This window comes from Protopterus annectens, chromosome 1.part1 (genome assembly GCF_019279795.1).
Source record: "Protopterus annectens isolate FY-2018-M chromosome 1.part1, PAN1.0, whole genome shotgun sequence".
NCBI classification, from domain to species: domain Eukaryota; kingdom Metazoa; phylum Chordata; order Ceratodontiformes; family Protopteridae; genus Protopterus; species Protopterus annectens.
This window is the reverse complement of record NC_056726.1, coordinates 269,125,949-269,149,245: the sequence shown is the minus strand read 5'-3', so window position 1 is coordinate 269,149,245 and position 23,297 is coordinate 269,125,949. Positions and strand designations below refer to the sequence as shown.

Here is a 23,297-nt window from a genome sequence, read left to right as displayed (position 1 = left end):
TGTCTCCTGTGCATCATACCATTTGACCAGCCTGAAAGTGTGTATGTCTTTGATGAATATTGAAACTCAACCTCCTTTGGGTTTGTAGCCCTCCCTTTGGGGTCTGAAAGTATGGTAGCATGAATAACCTGGTAAAGGTCGGGTGCTCTCCACAGCTTTGAACCAGGTTTCAGTGACTTCACAAATGTCATTATCCTCCAGGGCAAGGAATGCTTGCAATGAGTGCAGTTTCATGTTAAGACGCCTAGCGTTTAGCAGCATGACCTTTTAACTTTCATATGGAAGAATTTTTCATGTTGGCAATTTTGTACTCATGACTTTGCCTAAAATAGGCACTATGGGGGAGGCAAGAGCCACTGCTAGACACATGAAGCTCGGGGGAGGCAAGAGCCACTGCTAGACACATGAAGCTCAGGGGAGACAGAAGTCCATCTCTGGCAAAGCATCATGATATGTCAGTCATGTCCTCCCAGGCTGTCAGGTACTGGATCCCCTTGGAATGACACCAGAAACCAAGCCAGTTGCTAAAGTCAATCATTTTCTATTTGTATTGAGGCATCATTCTGTGTGACGGTAGGATGCTGCTTAAGGCTAGGGAGATACCTGCCTGGGACACATTCAGCAAGCTCACTTATGTCTCTCTTCATATAGTCCAGAGAGGTACGTCTCGTGTCTTTCACACCATCATGAACTATGACAGAGTCATAACAGTACCTATTAAGAGACTTGAGTGCATGTGTGATATGGCAGATTCTAGCACCTGACAAGCAAATTACAGTGACTTTCTCCTTGTCTCGCCTGGTGAGGGGCACATATGTGTGTCTCACAATAGAGTCTCCTACGACTAGTATGTTGGGTTGGTGGCTGAGCCTTAGAGACTGAGACACAGGAGTGTGTACTATGTGTGATGCTTGGTGCTGTGGGTTGTGATGTGAATGCATGTTTTTGCTTTGGAGGTCTATTTTGTTTAGGTATGTTTTTGTTGAGAAGAAAACCACTGTACTACTGACTAAATAAAAAGCAATTTAACAATGACTTAGTTTTTGTTGAGAACCTCCGCATATGTAGGAGTGTACTGTACAGGTGTGGGTGGTGTTAGAGGTGTGGTGTTTGTATTGTTTCTGCAGACAATCTTCATAGTGCCAGATGTACTGGCTTGTGACAGAGCAAGGATTTTGCATCTTTCACATATTGTATTCCTGGGTGGTAGTAGTAGAGAGTTGTCTGTGTATATAAGGCAGTTGCTACACTGTCTCAGGATGCCCATATCAACCAGACTAGCAGGAGAAACCACAGGAAATTGTCCATCCATGTTTGTCAAAATCTGTGGGAGAGCGGTCAGGAATAGTAGAGTGGGTACTACTATAGGTGTGAGTAGGGCTGGATAAAATCAATACAGTACCTGCAAGCGAGGGCCTTACTTACACAGGAGTGCTGGCAAGGGAAGAAAATGCAGCTGAAATACCTTGCAAAGGGTTAAGACAGCCCAGTGGTGGTGTGTGACATGCAAACAAGCACAAACCCATGCAAATTCAGAGTTTAAATAACACAAAAACAAAAGTAAAATAGAAACACTGGAGTTGATCAATCAACTCTTGTCCCTGAGCTCTTAGCTCAACACCCTATGCCAGACCAGTTTCAACCTGTTCACTTACTCCCACTAAGTGCAGGCAGGCCCCAGCCAACACAAAATGGCTTAGCAGGAAAGACAGAAATTACACAATTAGATCTGGATACAGCAAACCTGTAACCAGACTATGCTAAAGATACTCAAACTCTGTTTAGGTCGATTTAACACAGAAGAACAGATGCAAACTTAAATATAACAGTAGCAAACAAGAGCAAACTGATTTCAACAAATTAACTAATTAACCAGTAAAAAAGCTAAAAAAAAACTAAGCCTTGTTCCAGCAACCTTCAATCAGATGAGTTCTAACTGCACACTCCTGCCACTAGGGTGCGGTGAACCCTCTCAAAAAAAGATGGCCTGGATTAGTGCTCAAGTTATATAAACAGAGCTAGATTCAGCAAGTCTGACTCTAGTATATGCTACAGCAAACAAGGTGTACCAATTTCAGAAACAGTTCAAATAAGCAAGCGCAATAAGCCTTCAACCAGCAATTCCAAGCTCAGAAGGGTAGAACCTAGCCTATCCTCCCACAGGAGTGTAGACCATAAACCTTCTTAATGCAAAATAACTGGCCTGAAGGTCAAGTGCTTAAGCCAGAACTGAGACACTTCTAGAATAACAGACACACTAAGCCTTCAACCAGTATTTCCCAACTTAGAAGGATGTAAGCACAAACCTTCTTAATGTAAAACAACTGGTCTGAAGCCTAAGTGCTTAAACAAAAAGGCTTAGAATAACAGTTATAATTTAATCAGGCTGCTAACGAGCAGTAATAAATGCAGCAGAATAAATGCAACTGAATAATTTTAACAACAAGCAGTGAAAGTAAAATAAATTAATAAAGTAGGAAGAAACACAAATACAGTAAAAGCAGATGAATAAAGTGTATATTTTTAAGGTTAAGTGGGAAGGAAGGAAAACAAGATAATTCAAGGTTGAGAAACTAAGGAGGTGAGGCTTCCCCAAATGATCTCTCTCTACCCAGTAGAATGAGATGGGACTGGGAGAAGTGTCCAAAATGAGATTTATAGTAGGGGTGGGCAATTCAAAAGCCACCAAATTTAAGAAAACAAGAACTGGGTGGATGGGAGGAGAAAATTTCAGCCAGAACACACAAACACTCCAGCTAACTATAGATATTTCTAAATAAAAGAGCAATGCTGTTTCTCAGCTCCCCCCACTAATTAACTGATGCTATTCACAGCTTGCAAAGAAATTATTAACTTTATTTAACTGACCCTAGCCAATAGCTCTTAAAACTCTAACAGAACAGAAAATGTAAAACAAAACAAATGTAATACTGGAATAAGGTACAAAACAGAAGTGATCAAACCTTAAATGAAGATCTTCAAATCAAAATTCAGAGCAAGCAGACCACACAAACCCTTCAGCTAAATACAAATATTTCTAAGTAAAAGATCAATGCTGTTTCTCAGCTCCCCCCACTAATTAACTGATGCTATTCACAGTTTGCCATGGTCCATTTACCACATCATGTTTTATTCCCACATGAGCTGCTACTTATGACTTATTGATGACATCTTTATCATCTGGAACAGTGATCTCGATAACCTGTAACTTTTCTTTCAAGACATTGAAAACTCTACAAACTTACCCTGAGTCATAGATGTTCTGTCTTGAATCTATGAATTTCCTGGATCGCAAAGACAGCAAAAATCCCAACAGCAATCTCCTCACCTACGACCACTAAATGAAACCTATCCAGGTCAACTTGTTGCTGTACAACAGCAGCATGGACCCCCACAAAATGAAGAGAAATATCATAAAATCACAAGGACTCTGAATCACCAGGGCATGCAAGGACATAGAAGCTGTCAAATGAGCAGAATAAAAGGCACACCACGACAATCGAAGCAAACCGTACGAGGGTCTAAATCCTTTATTACCAGTAAGTGCTTTCACATCTCTCAGGACACTTCTTCAGACTTTAAAATCAAATTTACAATGAGGCATTAAATAGTCTTGCTTACCTGAAAGGACATAGAAGCCTTCACTAAGATCGTCAGCCTACAAAAATATTTTTTGGCAAGAGGATACACAAATGTCTTGACCATCAAATGCCCAAACCCATCATCAACTGAAAGAAAGATGACTCCCCCCATGATAACCCAAGAGACAACCCACAAAGATATCTAATAAGCCTTGGCCAACAGAGGAGCAATGACAACTGGAACTCCAGCATCACCCTCACTTATTCTAGAGACTACCCAGAGATCAAACGCACTGTCAAAGATAACTGGTGCATCATTACTGAAAACAGGAACCTCAACAAGATACTCCCCCAACAGCGAAGATTCACCATTAGAAAAAACAAAGGTCATCCAGAATTATGTTGAAAACTCCCACCATCCTAAGGATAATGATAACCAGAAATGGGGCATTCCCATGTGGCCATTCCATACTGAAGCTACTACAAAAGTTTATGAGCAGCAGATCCATTTTCCAGTGCCTAAATACCAGAAAGTTCTACTGCAGTCAACTCAATATTTACTGCAACAGAGATACAGTTGTTTTTACAGGGTTCAGTGTGATAACTGCCAAGCATTTTACATCAGGAAGAACATTAACAAACTCAAAACCAGGATAGCCCAGCATTACTCTGAAATCAAAAATGACACATTGCTTCTTAACATGTTTGACTAAAGGGTTGTTCAAACAGGACACCATGCCTTCAAATTCTTCATGCTGGACTGCATTGATCTGGGGCAGCTTGTTGGGAACAAAAATAATTTGGAAAAGAAAAGAACTTCAATGGTAGATTAGGCTAAAAGCAGGCAAACTTCCTGGACTAAATACCACCTTTTCTATCAGCTTTGTCTTCAACATGAGGAAACTCAACAACCACATGTCCTAATGAGGGCCAAGATTCTTCTTTTTGTTTATTGACTGAATCCTAAGTATGTACATTTGATGGAGATTCATCAGTTATCCTCATCTGCTGTAACACTTATTCTTCAACACGGTTGGTTATTTTTCAATGTGCTTTGCAATCTCATGTTTATCCAGCTTTAGTATAGTCTACTGTTGTAAATGTTTAACTAGCTAATCCCCATGGGTTTATTTACATAATTTTTTTCTATAGTCCTCAATAGTACGTCCACTTATTGCCCCAGTAACCTTATGATTTTAGAGTTGCACTTTATTTTAGCATACTCAATACTAAATGGGAAGATCCAGCAAAGACTAATAAAAGTGCTGGCAGAACAGATATGCACTCCACCACACACACATTTCCTCCTCCTTGAACAACACATCACACAAAATGCACACATGACTACTTAAGAGATCATACTTTTTTCAATATTACCACTTTGTCTTTTGTTTTTAATTTTTCTTTTTTATATGTATGATTTTTTAAACATGTGATTTTAAATTGTCTGCTTTTCCTTTTGTCAGGATTAAGATAGCAGAGAAATGGAAGTTTCTGTTGTTAAAACTTAGGAAAGATATATCCTTGTATATCTGCAGATTACAAAAACTTTATTGAAATAAATGATTGTTGCAACTATAGAACACAGTGGAGACCCATTTTCTGATCAACTCTATGGGTAGGCAACACCCTACCCGGTCACAATCACACCCAGAGGGAAAGCTCCAGGCAGGTTAACACCCACTTTTCTACTATATAAAACCCCACTGATTTGTTACATCCACTGCAATGCAGAGTAGCACTCATCTGTCTACAATATAGGAATAGACTACAAGAGCACCGAGTATGCTGGGTTTTTTCTACCCTAGAGTAACTGTTATTTTGATAATGGTTTTAAAATTTCACCTTCAGTTTTATCTTAATTATCTATTTTAGGATGTAAGGCCATTCCAATCAGCTCAGCCATTGGAGCCTACTATACACAAGACGAGAAAGAGAAGAATTTCCCTTAAGGGAGCGCAGCAGCACATCCAATTAATCGAGGTCTCTTCAGAACAAAGAATAGGCGAACTTGCTAATTTCAAATACGAATAAACATGGTCCATGTAGTAAAAGAATGTTTACATCAAATTTCATTGAAGAGTTAATTTAGCTGTCAGATAAGAGAGAGAGTTTAATGGTACTACCAAAACGTTTTATGGATAAGTAGGTAATAAAAGTAGCAAGCATGGAATATTCTTATTTCCTTGCATTCTAAAGTTGAAATTCCTTAAAAAGCTTTACAGAGTGGTGGCAATTACATATATGATATCGGTATATCCATGCTATCATTATAATATTCCCTGATTCTGCTGTTTACTTTATATGCTGCCCTGTTCAGCATTCTTGAAGAAACTCCAATCTGGCACTTCAAAATAACAAAGAATAAATGGGCTTATTCAGAACACAGAAAGGAATATAAATTCTGGCAACACAAAACCTACACTTTTGGCATGTATTTCAAGACAAATTACAAATGCTGAGATTGCTGTAACTGACAGAGAGAGAGTGAAGGAGAAAGAAATGAGGTTATGAAACAAACATTTTATATTAGTTGTCACTTAAGAAGACTTCTATAGCCATAGCTTTATAATACTACATCAAGGGCAGAGTCTAAGAATAGCAGATATAAAAGGAAAATGGAACAGGAAGGGGGCATGGCCAAAATGGTGAGCAATTAACAGTGCTGTTTTTAGCTTTGCTTCATTTTAACATCTCTGAAATGATTTTTACTAAAAACCTGAAATAGAATGTTTCAGAACTTGATAGATTTGTAACTGAACATCTGCTGAAAGATTTACTACAAAAAAATAAGTGTGAAACTCTTTTAATTGCTTTTTCCTGTCAAGAAAACTAGAATCAACTAATTTTCTCAGAATGTGCAACTCTAAGCCCAGTACATAGGACAGTACTATGAAAAAAGACATACAGGCTATATACCAAGTAACATATGTGAGTTATCTGTAAAGACAGATTTATTAGAAAGCAAAATAGACAATTTCAGAGAGGAAAAAAACTGCTGAGTGAATCTGACAACAACAGGATCAGAGGAAGTTACTAGGATATTGGCCCTAAGGCCCCTCTAAGCCTAGCCAAGAGTTTAGTCCATGCATAGATAAATCAGCATCCAATGCCCCTGCCCAACAGGGACATGGGTGGAATCCCAGGGATGTATATAGGATCATAGGAAGTTACTAGGCTATTGACCCTGAGGCCCTTTTGATCACAAATGATCAAAAGAGGGAACATCTGATTTTGATTGAAGATTACTTGAAAATGAGAAAAAAACATTCTGGGATAAAATAGAAAACTTAGAGAAATATAAGGAATAACATCAGGTTTCATGGAAAAGAAGGAGACAGTATGATTCAAGTCCTTATTGCCTGGCTGCCTAAAATGTTGAACTTGCCTAAACCTTTTTCCTTTGACATCAAAAGGGTATATAGATGATGTTCGAACTCATCTTAAAAAAAAAAAAAAAAAAACACCTTCACCAAGGTCAGTGCTCAGAAGATTTTTCTCAAGTCAAGATAAGGATTTAGTCTTAAAAGTCAAATGTACTAATTATCCACTGAAATTAAAGTAAATATAAGATTTAAATATGACTATTCTACATTAGTGATGCCCAAGAGAAAAGCATGTGTGACACTTGTTAAAAGCACAGATCTTGTTTCCAGCAAAAATAAGGATTCACCTTCACAAAGGAAAGAATATTCTGAACACCTTGGAAGAGGGCAAATGACTTTATAGTGAAAAATGAAATCCTAGGAAAAAAAACTGAGGAAATGTACTGGAATATATTAACTTCTTTGAAGAGAAATGCAACAAGAGCTGGTTGGTTAATAAAATACAAAAACAGTAAAAAAATTGAAGGACAAATGAGAATCAATGTATATCATGGTTATGAATTCTAATTAATTTAAATAAGTGCTTGAATACTCATGAGCAGGTGCTGCACATTACTTTTTATAAGGTAAATAATTTATTTCCCTACTTCAGATGGTAATTATTTCCCTTTTTAAAATATTACAGCTTGATTATTTTAGCTATATATTAAATTAAAGACACTTATTTCACTTAGACTTTAAAAAGTTAAACTATTCATCTTATTAAAAGTTAATTATGATGAAACTTATGTTAGGTGGCACACTTTTTGATATCTTGGCGTAGTTGAGTAATGTACTATTAAATATGATACAAGATACAGCAAATGACATTAAGGAGGTATGTTATGTTACATTCTAGGTTCTTAAAATGGTCCAGTAGTTTGCTATTGATAGTATACTTGACATACAATAGCACCCAGGGAAGACATGCTATGTTATAAGGAAATTATAAAAAATAGAGCTTTTTACATGTATAAAAGTTACTATTGGAATGGTATCAAATAATTAGAGTAACACACATTTACAAGTGAAATCTGATCACACAACAATCAATCTTTTAATGCAAGTTTATATGCCATGTCTCCTTTAAAAATGACACTGTTTTCTATTAAACAGCTCAAGGAAATAGTGTTTGCTGAATCATTAAATGCTTTTTCTTTGAGTGCAATGGCTTTTTGGTGGTTGGAATACTTTGAGATGTTTTTGGTAGCTTGGAGGGGTTTGAGAGATTGGTGTGTGTGTGTGGTATGGAGGTGGCTTGGATTCACTTGTAGGCATTTTTGTGTGAATTGCAACTGATGGATTGTTCATTTTCAAGCACTTATTAAATTCAGCTTGAAACAACTTGAGAGTCATGAACACTTGTGATGCTGCTAGACTAGAGTTCTAAAATTCTTCAAACTATACAGGTTACTTCTTCCTGTCCAAAAGTAAGTAATCATAATATTTTGAATCATATGCTAAGATGTCAATAAATACAGGTTGGATAATAAACAAAAGACAGTGACTTGCATTGTAAAATACTGTCAGTTATTAAATATTTTTGAATGCTTGCTATTGAGAGTATACTTGACATGCAATAGAAACCAAGAAAGTTATACTATGGTATAAACAAAGCATAAAAAATATATTTTCTTAGATATATAAAAGTTATTCTTGGAATGTTAACAAATAATTAAAGTAGCATTCACACTTTGATAGGTTAAACCTGGATAACACAACTGTTATTCCTTTAATGCAAGTTTATATTCTAGGTCTCCCTTAAAAATGACAGTCTGCTTTATATTAAACATCTCATACAAATAGTGCTTACTGAATCATTACATGTTATTTCTTTAAATACAATAGCTTTTTAGTGGTTAACATACTTTAACATTTTTTTATTGTTTTTTTTTTTTTAGTGGTTTGGAAGGATTTGGAGAATTGATGCATAACGTAGAGGTGGCTTGGATTCACTTATGAATGTTTTTGTGTGAATTGTAGCTGATAAACTGTTCATTTGCAAGCCCTTGTCATCAGGACCAGCTTGAAGCAGTTAATTACAATCATGAGCACTTTTGTGATGCTGCGGGAGTTCTAAAATTCTGAGAACTGTCCAGGTTACTTCTTTCTGTCTAAAAGTAAATCATATTTTGAATCACATGCTAAGATGTCAATGAATACAAGTTTGATAATAAGCAAAAGGCAGTGAATTGCATTCTAAACCACTGCCAGTTATTACATAGTTCTGAATGCCTGCAGTACACTAAAAGGATAGTTTATATAATAGCCTATAGAATGACACAACTTAATATCCCAGAACAATTTATTATGGAAAGTTTGAATCTTAAAAGAAAAGTTTTTCAGGTGTTTGTTCAGATAATATTAGACATATCATTTAAGGAAAAACTAGATTAAAGACTATCAAATATACAAGGGTAAATATAAATGTTCCATTATATGACACTCTACACTGGGATTATGGCTAAAATATAAAACCAAGGAATATAGTAATAGTACAAGACATGGGTCCCTATCAGTTGATCGAGTATCCTGAAACTTGAAATTCATATGGTCAAGACTATATGATCGAGCTTTTGAAAATTAAGCTTTTGAATGGGGATTGCTGTACAGTGCAGACTGGGAAATTTAGTGCAATCTTGGAGTTAATATATTTTTTCAGGGGGTGTTGGGGCATACAGAGGGACTTGCCTCCCTGCAAAATTATAAAAAAAAAGTATATTTTTGTATTTTTTGATCTTCAAGTTTTCAGAAACTCAATCATATGATTTCAACCATATGAATTTCAAGTTTGTGAAAACTCTATCATCTGATATAGACCCCAATATATAGTATACAAACAGAAACAGAACAAGATCAGAATAAGTAAATATGTATATAGTTAAACAATACAAATATGTCTGCAAGGTTAGGAGTTTGGCATAGTGGTTAAGATGTTCATCTTATAAGCACAAAGTGCAGTTTTTTTTTATTTTCAAGTTTACATAGTATGATGTTTTGTGGTTTATTTTATCCAGTTTGCTTTTGTTGCTACAACATTATGTCTCAAGTTGATCTTTTTTTCCAGTTCATAGGCAGTTTCTACTCTTTTTGGTCACAACGATTCACCTGTGGACCTTGCAATACTTTTGCAGTGCACAGACCAGCTGAATGAACGTATTGATTTCTTGGTTGCAAGTTCCAGTGGTACTGAGAATGGGATTAATGTTGCTGACAATGGCAGGGTTAGTCAAGTTATGGCAAATACTACAACTTATACTGCAGATTGTGCTAATAGTCAGTTTCACAAGATGTAATAACATTCCAGGTGTAGTGAATGCTGCTTCCACATCAAGAGGTTGTTTCAACATTCAGGACTGGTTTTCACCCAAATATTTGTTTGGGGTGGAAACAGACCAGATGTTTGAAATGAGCAATGCACATACTAATGACTGTGAACTTAGTTTTGAAAACAGAATTAATCAGTTTGAGAAGTTACTAAGTATAAATCTCTACAGATGGACAGTTCATTTTTAAAATTGTGCACTGCCAATAGACGTGTACCAAAGGGTTTATGAATCTGGAAAAATCCCAATGTGGTAACACATGGCTTTGTTTTCCATATAGGCGTAGAGTATATGAGGATTATTGTCTGAGACAACTTACAGTGACAATCTTTTAAGACAGGCGATTCAGAAGTTGGACCTGGAAATTAAGAAAGATTTGTTGTTTGAACACAGACTGGATGATTTCTAGGCAGTTTTAAACAAAGTTACTGAGCATGAAGAAGCTTCTTTTAAGAGGAAGCAAAAAAGATTATAAGAGATATCCATGATTACAAGGCTAAAAATGTCTACCCAAGTCCACAAAGAGGAAGTGAATTTAAAGAAAGCAGTACTGGGCTTCCTAACAACAATTCAGGCGAAACATACAAGGCACATGTGGATGATGTTAATGTTCCCCGAAGATCATCTGACATAGACCCCAATATATAGTATAGGAAAGAAGGGAATGTCAGCAATTTTATTTTTAATTTTGGGGGTTGTAAGATATACAACTTTTCTACCCTCACTGTTACTAACACATTTGGTACACTATTTCAAAAGGATTTAAATATGTGCCTTCTAGGCAGCCTGATATTGTAGGCCTCATTACTGAACTTAAGTTATTTACCAGAAAGCTGAACTTAAATTGTATTTTGGCTCCCAGGGATGCCAGTACACTTAATCCTTGCCTAAGGAAAACTAGCACAATCACCCACTTTTACCCAGTATACACTTATTCGAGCAACTGCATGAAGGAAGTGTGAGGAAATGGGGCAATAAAAACAGAAAACCTAAGTTTTACAATCTCACTAATGAGGAGAGAGTTTTGTTGCAGGTATTGGCCAGTGACGAGGACCTACACATTATGAAACCAGACAAGGGTGGGGGAGTGGTCATAATTGACAAACATCTTTATTCTTCCAAGATGTTGGACTATCTCACAATGAAATTAATATAGCATCCCATGCCATGGATTTACCACTGGAGGATATCTTTATGACATATGACCTGCCTTTGACCCTGAGGGAGTTCCTAGTGGTTAACAAATCAAGAATCCCATGGATTTTCAGTATCCTAAAGATCCAGAAATCTGTCACTGACTCTCCCCTAAGACCCATTGTGGCACCTGCAGGGTCCAAAACAGAACCTCTGGCCAAATCGGGATGGGAACAGAAAGACGAGTGAATGGGAAACAGAAAGTTTACCTTGGGGATCACTTCAGTGGCTCTGCTGGACAGAGGCACAGAGAACTAATCTAAGGGGGCGGTGAAAGCCAACACTTTCTGGCTAGGCTTATAAATGCCTTCGGGCAGATAGCCTAGTACCCACCTAAATATGTTGATACAAACTCAAACAATTTTCCAAGGACAAACAACACTTACTTAAAGATACCTGGCATTTTCTGAAGACCATTTCTGGAACTACATTTTCAAAACAGGTTTTGTTGGTCACTACTGACATTAAAGATTTATTTTCTTTAATTCATCATGAGGAAGGGTTGGACTGGTTCCATCAAGCAATGGGTCGAGGTACGACAAACTAGACTGATACTACAATTTATGGAGTTAATGCTGACAAATAATTACATTTACTATGAGGGTGAATATTACAAACAACATAGGAGGTGTGGCTATGGGGGCAGCTTTCACCCCCATTTTTGCTAACATGGTCCTATGGTTTTGGGAAACCTCCATGGTTCTGAATTCACCCTTTTCTTCCAAATTGGAAGTCTATTTGAGATACTTGGATGACATTTTTTATTTTGTGGAAGGGTGACTGGGAAGAGTTAAAATCATTCTACTGACTTCTTAAAATTCACCCATCAGTATGACAAACAGACCATATACTTTCTTGACATCAAGTTATATAAGAACTCTGAGGACCACAGGTATGAATCTAACATTTAGAAAGAACACCTTTTCAAATGCCTATTTGCATTTTGACAGTCAACACCCCATCTGGCAAAAAAAAAAAAAAATTAGTAAGGGGTCAATTAATTAGACTCAGCAGACTAGTGTCTGATGACACACAATTTCAAACATATTGTGTGATATGTTCATAAACAGGGGTTACGCCCAAAATATGTTAGATGACGTTAGTTGATTTGTTCTGGAACATCGGAGTTCCTGCTATGGTCCCATTATTAGACAAGTCTGAACATATGATGGGCACAAAGAATAACTATGAGCAAAATGTTAGTTTGAGTCCTAGCGACCATTCACAAGCACTGGTTTTACTATACAGTAGAGACATTTACTCTAATGAATGCTATTAGTGGTCATTGGTGTACTGTCTTTGGAAGTCTTGGGTTAACCAACAGGCTGGGTGAGCAGCCAAGATTTGTTTTTAAGAACAAAACCTTCAAAACATTATATGAATTTAGTGGAAGCTCCAAAGGTAAATTTACTAAAAACTGGGGGATAAAACAGTGTGGAGCTTGGATGAAGTGCAGATTCATTCTAGAAGGTAGTAGTTTCCCACTACATGGTTTTCCAAGATTGTGTACAGTCAAAGGCAGATTTTATTGCAACACAAAAAGGGTAGTGTCTATTGCCTTCTGTTTATCTTGCCCAGCATTTTATGTTGGGAAGACTGCTGGACTTTTAAAGGCAAGAATTTACCAGAATGTATATGCAGTCAGTAAGGCACATCAATTCAATGCCCTTTATAAACATTCATTGCAATGGGTTGACTTTAAAAAGTTTTCTTTCACTATTTTGGAGAAAGTAGAATGCTTTGAAAGAGGTGGTGACTGGGAAACATTTGTTGAAGACAGACAGCTCCACTGACAAATTTTACTGAATGTTACCACCCAGGCATTAAAAATTTAATATCTATTAAGCCTATTTTGAAAATCAAATATAATTGCCTATCTTAATGTGGCAAGTTCAGAGAAATTTGTATTTTTCAATACTTTTCTATGTATATCTTATGACAGAATTTTTTATGACCTCCACCAACTTTTTTAGTTTTTCCTTATGAAAGTTTTTAAGTATATTGTTTATAGATTATTTGAAGGAACATTTATTGACATACATTTGTGTTATGCAACACATTTTATGTAAGTATATTTTATGTAAGTACATTGTATGCAAGTATTTTTAAGTGTGTACTATTAGAGATACTTTTAAGTGTGTACTTAAGAGTGTGAGTTTCTTTAAATATTACTGGTCCAGGCATTGAGCCTCTTTCTGACTCCTTAAAAGGAAGGAAGTTACTCTGGTACAGTTTCTGATTTAGTTTCTGTGTTTTGGAATGAAAGCGCTAAAACTGTGGTGAATAAACATTTGCCTGGGACTTTTGGTGCAGCATTTTTTATTTTCAATTATATAAAGCTCAAATAGTATTTCTACAGGAAACATATTTACTTAGTAAAAATGTAAATAAACTTTTATTAAAGAATTATTTTGGTTTTGACAGGTTCTGGCTTTCGAGCTAAAAGAAGATGCACAGTCATTTAATGGAACATCTCACCAGTTATACTTAAAGTAAAATATCTATGTTGATAAAAATGGTATGTTAAGCATGGTTATAATTGGAGTGGAACAGAAAACCATATACAGTGGTGAAATCTTAATGGATTCCAGGGGCTGGAGCTACAGATGCAAAAAATTACTATAGCATATTACATGAAAGGTAACGTCATAATGGCTGGTGATTTTACCTGTATTTTATCAGACAAAGATTCCACTGCAGATAGAAAGAATCATCTTCAGCTAAACAATGAATTTTGTAAATCTAATGAATTTAAAGGATATATATATATATATATATATATATATATATATATATATATATATAGTGTGTGTGTGTGTGTGCCAAGGAAAACAAACTCACTTCAATTTAACCATTATTCCTATAGATATGGAACACAAACAGATACTGATAAAATGTTTTATCTCAATCTTATCACATAGCAGATAAGTTTCAATAGTTTCATGTTCATTATCAGACCACAATGGTATAATATTTATTATTATTTTAAAAACTGAAAATCTAATGCATCACATGAGATTCCCAGTGTACATTATTAAAATAAAAGTACTGGTATGTTAAAGAGGTCAAACATTTCCTAGAAATAAACATGGATGGTGAAGTAACTGATATTCTCCTGCGGGATTCACTAAAGGCTTACTTAAATGGAAGAGTTACAAACTAGTATATTAGTAAAACAAGAGAATGGGACAAAGAATTGATTATACTACAGGCCAAAATATACACACTAAAGTTAAATCTAAAATAGTCAACCCTTTAAGCATGCATAAACCCGCTCTTGGATCAAAGAAAATGAATAAACTAAATCATGTCAAATAAATTATAACATAAACAATAAAAAAGAAAGTAGAACAGATATTAAGGTATTCTTGAGGGCTTTAAAATATTTTATGAAAATATAAATATGAATAACCTACATAATTATGACATAGTTGAAACTTTTCTAAGGGAAAACTTAAATAATAAATTAACAAGTGAACAAATAAAAAAAAAAGAGAAACCATTTGCTTTAACAGAAATAAATGATAAAATAAAAAAAAACTTAAATAATAATGTGCAGGGATTAGATGGTCTTATACCAGAAGTATGAAAAAATACCACCAGATGATGCAGTTAAAATATTAGATAAGGTCTATAGAGAAAAATAAGTCCCCCATCATAGAAATATTCCATTACATCACCTATTTTAAAACAAGATAAGGGGATCCTACAAAGTGCTCATCATACAGACCCATTTCACTTTTAAATGTGGACTATAAGGTATTCATGTCCATTTTAGCTAACAGAATTAATCTACTTATACCTAAACTAATTAACAATGATCAAAATAGGTTTATTTTAAATAGAGAAATACAGGATAATATAATAAGAATACATGCATTAAAAAACATACAAATAAAAATAAACAAGAACTTTCTATCTTTAGTCTTGATTTAGATAAGGCTTTTGACTCAGATAATTGGCCCTACCTGTTTAAAATGCTTAAAGTGTATAAGTTATCACCTGAGCTAATTGCATTCATTTCTAATTTGTAAGAAAACACTGTGTGCCCATGCAAGTTTCATGGGAGAATAAAATATTCTCAATTGAATTTAGAACTTAGAGATGACATCTTTATTTTACGGAAAGGAAAAGAAAATGTGACAGAAGATTTTGTTCAATTTATTAATATTTGTTCATAATTCAAATTTACAGACACATGCTGATAGTATTAATTATTTGGATATGACTATTAAGATTACAACAAAAGATGTTTTTCCTCAAAATTGTATAGAAAACCTATATTTTTGAATAGTTTATTTGGATTTTAAAAGCTGTCACCCAATGTGCTCTAAAAGGAACATTATTAGGAGACAAATGATAAAGGCTGCAAGGATGTGTTCAGATGTCCTTAATTTTAAGTTGGAACTTAGTCATCTAATACAGATGTTTCAGGATAGAGGATACCCCAAAGTATGGGTTTTTAAAATAGCTGATGAAGTCCGGGAGGGGTAGGGATCCAAATACAAGTAGTAATATGGTGGCCATGAATTCCACTTCCAAAGATACAAGTGACATTTTTTCCCACTCTATGGTGATTCACTATGGGGATTTTGGGAAGGAGCTAAAAGATATATTATTCAAGGACTGTTTTATGTTTAAGAGTAATAGTGACTTGATTAAAGTGCTGGGAAATAAACCTCTGTTGGTATACAAAACAGGGTACAACATGGAATATCTTTTGGAACATCCCACTTTGACCTTGAAGAACAAGGGGAATGGTACCACAACATGTGGAGCATTTAATCTTTGTAAATGCATTTTGCAAGAACAGAGACTGTGATTATATGTAATCCACCTCAACAGATTAGACTTATAGGGGGGACTGTGTCAGTAGAGGGCTGGTTTACATTGCTATCTGTCAGGGTTGTAACAATTTTTATTTAGGTAAAATAGAGACCATTAAGTAGGCATATTTATGACCATATATATATATATATATATATATATATATATATATATATATATATATATATATATATGAAACAGAGACCAAGAATATGAATAATTCTGTGTATAAGTATACTCTATGGTGCCCACTATATACATTTTTATCTGGGATAGTGTAGCTAGTTAAGAGAGATTATAGGGGGGCTGTTGGGAGAACAAATAGAAAAGTGTGAATTACAGTGGCAATTAAGACTGAATGCCACTATGCTCCCATGCATTAATGATAGCATTTCAGTAGTCTCTATTTTGAGAGAGAGAGCAAGACTTACACTCATATACAATGGTATGATCTTTTATATGGTAATGAGTCTTTACACTTGTATAGTGTTCACTTAGGGTGGGACAAGTATGGAATATCTTTGTTATACTTTTTAGGTAAACTGTTGGAATGTTTGTATTTTAGCAAGTTATAGTGATCTTTCACAATATGATTCTTATGAGCTATGATTAAGATAGTGATGTTTTGACTATTTAGAGTTTACACACAAATTTCAAATGATTATTTAAGTGAGTTTGGAAAGATTTACTAATGGTTTGTAAGTCCTGGAAAGAAACAGGGACAAACGTGCTTAGTGTTTTTGGTTCATTGTCTTTGTTTAATAAAAGTTATGTTTTTTTTTACTACGGCAGTAGTTTTTTTTTTTTTGTCTAGTGTCAGAGTAACCACTACATGATCCTTTTTGTTGTTTCTGTAAATTTATAAGTTATACAAAAAGTCTTGTGCTTATATTAAAATAGTTTTTTTTTCTTTCTACTTCCTTTAAATTACAAAAAGGCACAGAACAAGACTGTCCATTATCAGCTTTAATTTTTGCATTAGCTATAGATCCAATAAGAACATTAATGGAATCAAAATAAAAATATTTTGAACTAAAGATTATACTATTCACTAGTGCTATTTTACTAACAATAGGAAATATAGAAAACTTACTAGAACATAAAATTAGTTCTATGAGTCAGTTTGAAGAAATCTCAAACTTAAGATTTAATCATAATAAAACAAGCACATTAATTAAAAATTTAAAAAAATCATGCAAAAATATTCCAGCTTCCATTGGAATAGCAATCAAATTAAATGTCTTGGTATAACCATTATGTCAAATAGTAAATAAATGACACAAACTTTCAACAGGCTGTTGATAAAATTTTAAGTTTAGTCAAATTTCTTCTGCACCATGGAAGAATGCTTAATGCTTATTACGATGGTAATTATCTCTAAAATATTGTTTTTCTTACAATCTTTAGTACTGTATCCACCAAAAAAATGATGAAGATAAATATTATTTTACTTAATTTTTTGACATCCTAATAAACAGTTTCCTTTGATTGGCACAGAAAAGGTTGGGATAATGGTGGAACAGGATTCCCTGATATTCAATTGTATGCTACTTCAATAATTGTAAAACATATAGCTTCGTGGACCATTCATCTTATGATTCAAAATGAAAACAAATGCATCAATAATTATTATTAGTAAATAAATGTATCACAACCAGCCATAATCATACAGTACCTAATATTTTTATCTGGTTATTAAAATATTTTTGCACACATAGTATTACACACACCTCTCAAATTTCCTATTTAAATAACATCATTTCCTCCTTCCAAAAGTTTGCATACATTATGTTGAAGATGTAATATTTTCTATGTTTCCAGTTGCATATACAAATGACTGCTTAGAAATCATAACTTCAACAAAATGTTATTATTGCAACAGTAAAGTAATTTAATTTATTGTCATCAATTCTTAAATGGCACTTGCATACTGTTGAAAATTTAAGGTCCAAATACAATCAAGATTCTGAGAATTGGTTAATTTTACAAATATTTAGAGACTCTGTGAACACAGAGGTAAGTAAGATATTTAACCTAGATAAGGAATTGGTCTCCAGATTATTGGAATTCTTAATAAATAACAATGTAATGAAAAATAAATCATACTTCTCAAATTTATAAAATTCTCATGCTCGATTTCATATATTTTGACAATTCTTATTGAAACTATGTGTCAAAAATTAATAATGTAGACTTCTCCTTAATATACAATAAATTAATATTAAAATCTACAGGTAAAACTACATCTTCATTGCATTGGAAAATGTTCACTTGGAAATTTTTAAACAGAGCTTTTGTCACTCCATACAAAACTACAATTGTATATAAATCAAATAGAATTAAATGCTGGAGATATGATTCTGAAATAATGGCTGATTGGATGCATATTGTATATGAATGTGAAGTCATCTCTCTTTTTGTAAAAAAATTAATAACTTTATTCAAGCTCTATGGTCAGATAAATTTAATATTTTTAAAAATCTTTAGTTTATTTAATGCTCCAGTTCCTGAGAAAATTCGAAAAACCCAAGTGCTGCTTCTTTGGTCACTATAGCCAGAAAAGTAATTACTGAAAATTGAAAAAGTAAAGTTACCCCTCTAGTGTTAAATTTACTAGTATGACAAAAACATTTGCAGTAGTGAATTGCATACTGTAAAGATGAGAACTTCTAATATTCCATTCATATAAATCTTGGCTTAAACTTAAAGACTTGCTTGAAAAATATTAATTGTTGATGTATAACTGATGTATTGAGCAGCTGTGGCCCTATGTAAACAGTTGTTTGCTTTGAATTGCTTATTTACTGTTTTAAAACCAAATTAAAAAAATAAAAGAAACTAGAACAGGAAAAAGTATGCTGGCAAACTTCTGTGTGTGTGTGTGTGTGTGTGTGTGTGTGTGTGTGTGTGTGTGTGTGTGTGTGTGTGTAGTGGAAATTGAGAAAGAAAAGTAATAAGGGTGGAAATTATTAGCATCTCTACACCACACAAAACAGTACTTATAAGGATGGGTTGCATAAGCATATTAGAGATGTTTTGGAAAAACAAGGAAAGAAAATGGGCTGAAATAGTACAGCAAAGACAGTAACACTACTTATAGTTCTATAATGTGGAGAAACATGGCATTTGGTGGCATAAATTGTTACTCTTTGTATAGGACAGTAACACTACTTATAGTTCTATAATGTGGAGAAACATGGCATTTGGTGGCATAAATTGTTACTCTTTGTATAGGAGGGTACAAAATAATAGAAATGGTAGCACAAATTGAAAAAAAAGACTGACCATAGGGAAAACAAGACAAGAGGAATGCATGATATTTGTGAGGGGTTGGAAAAGCTGGAAAGAAAAGCAAAGTAGTCTCACAGAGCTTAGTAAGAATAAATTTAAGTGGTAGGCAGCAACAGGTTTAAGCAGACATGAAAGACAACTCACACTTGTCCCAGTACAGTTATGTTATGCATATCCTTGTATACCACTGAAGCAACCCTGGAGGGTACAGATTCAAATAAATAAACCAGTGAATACATACACCCTTGATACATCATGAAACAGAAGGCACATAGAATACCACTTGCTTTAGCACTTATTCATGCTAATATTCTAAAAAGAATATCTTACTGATTTACACGAGCACATTAAAATACATAATATGTTTGAATGGTGAGAACAGAGATGTGTTTCTATAATACTGGCTATTATTTACTCAAGACTATTTAAAATTTATGCTCTCAATTATTCATTGAAAGATGCGGGTCTTTGTGATTATTTTTAAGCACAGGTTTCATTAACTAGGCTGTTCAGCTGTCCCATTTTTATAATAATGTTAAGCATGACCTTTATAATACCCATATAATGAACAATGCTGAGAGAATTATGCAAATCTGTCCAAGATGAATTTTACAAGCAATAAACAAATGACTTTTTAAACACATTTTGCAAGCTTTAACTGGCAAATCCTTTTCGTGTGTATACTCATAATGATGTACAATTTGTACCAGTACATTTTTCCACACACATATATACATATGCTTGCATTTACAGTTATATGTGACCATATGAAAACAAGAACTCTGAAAATAAATACATGCTCATTTTTTTTTTGCAATTTTAGGTATTTCCAAAATAATTTGTGTATTCAGTAAGGCATTTTGTTCATTGGAGTTCAAAAATGCTAATGTGAGTAAAACAACCTCTGTTACATGACCTAGCATGTCAGAATCACCAGTGTTCATACATATATACATATTACAGCATATGTGTACTCTTCAAACACATCCTTTCTTGTATTGTTTGGAAATAACACATGCAGACACAGACATTAACACACACACACACACATATATATATATATATATATATATATATATATATATATATATATATATATATATATATAGGTTTACCGTTATTTCGAATGGCAAAACATTTACCATTCAAAATAAAGAAAAGTTAAACTAAAACTAAACATTTTGAGCGTACACAATGTCACCCCAAATGATCGACACATTTGAGTTGACATTGTCGCCAAAAATGACGTGATAGCCGTATAAGAGCTGATGTAAATCAAACTCCCATACGACATATATTCCAACTCCGAAATCGCACTACAGTGGGGATATGGATGAATTTCCAATCCCCACTGTACCGCGATCTCATACATATAGTCAAACACACTTATGTGAATGCACTACTGCATTCACATGAGTGTGAGTTTAACTATCCAATACACTTTTCATTTTACGAACGACATTATGATTTTCGGCAGCATACCTGCTAACAGAATGTCTTTCGCACATAGTAAACTATATATATATATATATATATATATATATATATATATATATATATATATTAGTAATCACTATGAGTATAAGGCCACCATAGAGAATGAATCTGACTGGATCATGTTCAAAAACTCAATCCGTGCAGCAACAGCAGAAATACTTGAACACAGAGATGTTAATGATGCCATGGTGGTAAGTCTACGGTCTGTGACGAGGACCAATATTCAGGAAGTTGTCAACACATGAGGAAGGTGGTCTTTAAAGCAGTGGTCATGCAAGTCTGTCAATTAATTTATGAGGTATCAGACAGCCAGGAATGCTCATCTCTGTGATGAAATTAAAGCTATAGCACTGGGTGAGTTTAGGGAAGACAGGAGGAAAAAGACTCCGATTGCCTCAAAGAGGTTCTTGTAAAATGTTTTGCGCCTCAGGAAGGAAAGGCAAGACATTTAGCATTTTGTGACAGGCAAAGGTGAGATGACAATGGTGGAAGGAATATTATGAAGATGTCCTTAAACCAATGCACATAATATTATCTCAGGAAGTGTTAAATGAAATTTCTGATGGTGCAGGATACAGCACCTTAGCTGACATCAGTGTAGTATTCAGAGAGTGGTGCTGTAAAGCTGCAGATGTAAATGAGCTCCTTCTGGAGATGCCAAATCCCCAGTGGGCCAGGTTGGCAATGTGAGGTTAATGTGCTTCTTGAGTCCTGCTTGGAAGGTTAAGATTATATCTGGAATGTAAAATTCCAGTGTTCTTCCCTACATTTAACAAAGGAGAACAACATGTCTTGTTCCAGTTACAGGAGGATCACACTATTCCTTCATGAAGAACTGTGTCCAACAGACAACTCTTAGATTCGGGTATAGTAATGTAGAGGAGAATAGAAACTTCTGGATATTGTTCTTTGTAAATGAAACCCCCATACCTATGCAACATTCTTGCATAATCGTTGAAATAATGCTCAGTGCAGATGTGCTTCGATGGCACTTTGCAGACTTCCTTGTTTGAGCTGTGTTTTGGTGGGTATGGCTAAGCATTTCTTTCGTTTTTAATGCTAAGACTGTTGAATATCTATTTCCTTTTTTTGTTTTTGTTTTTCACAATGATAAAGTTGCCTGCCAAAAGAATGTTTATACTCATCTTAGATTTGATTTGCTTTTATTTGATTTATCAGTTTTATTTATTGAATGTATTTTAGGCTTTATTTTCAGTTATTGCTTTTATTCTATATACTTTATACTTTACATCTGTTTTATTAATATTTTGCATTAATAGCACCCTAATTCCCTCATTAATCTTATGCAGTTGTACAAGGGATCATGCCGGTTTAATAATGCATTATACATTTATTTTGTGGAGACCTACAATGCTTATAACCATGTGACTTGGAATGTGGTCTAGGAGGTCCTATGTGATAATGAGATAAGTGTGTCCATATTTTTGTTTTGTTAATTACATTCACAGTGTCCATTTGGTTCCACCAAGTTGAGACTCTGCTCCTCCTCTTAATTTTCATAGGTTAGTTAACAAGATGCAGTCCAGAGTGGGTGGATGTCCTGTCTGGTAATATGGAAGTGGTATTTATCCTTTCATCTGACCATGACCTGTGCCATGCACCTTACCAATACACTGGTGTGTGTGTGTGTGTGTGTGTGTGTGTGTGTGTGTGTGTGTGTGTGTGTGTGTGTGTGTGTGTGTGTGTGTGTGCATGCGCGCAAGCTAACCATTTGCCAAATGGTCTGTGGCCAATGGTGAAAATGTATGGACAATGGATGAAGGAGACCACAGCTATAAACATGAGAAATGCAGTTTTGCAGTACAGCTGCTCGAGCTTTCTTTCCATGAGCAGATGAGGAATTATGATCTTGCATCATTATGATACCAGAATATAGCCAATACTTTCTTACAATGGAGAGAAGCCAACAGACTTGTCCTATTTTCCATCTTAAAAGGATGCTCTCAAGGTGGCTCCTACTGTTATTGTTTTAGTCACAATCTGGTGGTGGTGTGTATGTGTGTGTGGGGGGTGGGGAGTCACAGGGCAAACATGAGGGACTTTGATCTGGAAATACTCTGAATTTAAAAAAATAGCATTCTACCTTTCTACAGTCAGCACACACAATTCTCTGTACTGCCATACCTCAAAGCTGAATTTTGGCTGATATCACAAACACCTGTGTGTTTTGCTTCAGCTGTTTTTGAAGTGTGCTT

General features: G+C 34.6%; 1 protein-coding gene across 3 annotated transcripts in view; it reads right to left on the bottom strand.

Annotated features, from left to right (window-relative positions):
* The window catches only part of LOC122804506 (synaptotagmin-like protein 2), a 3,492,381-nt gene that overhangs the window by 1,958,057 nt on the left and 1,511,027 nt on the right, over positions 1 to 23,297 (bottom strand). The gene's annotated exons all lie outside the window — the stretch shown is intronic.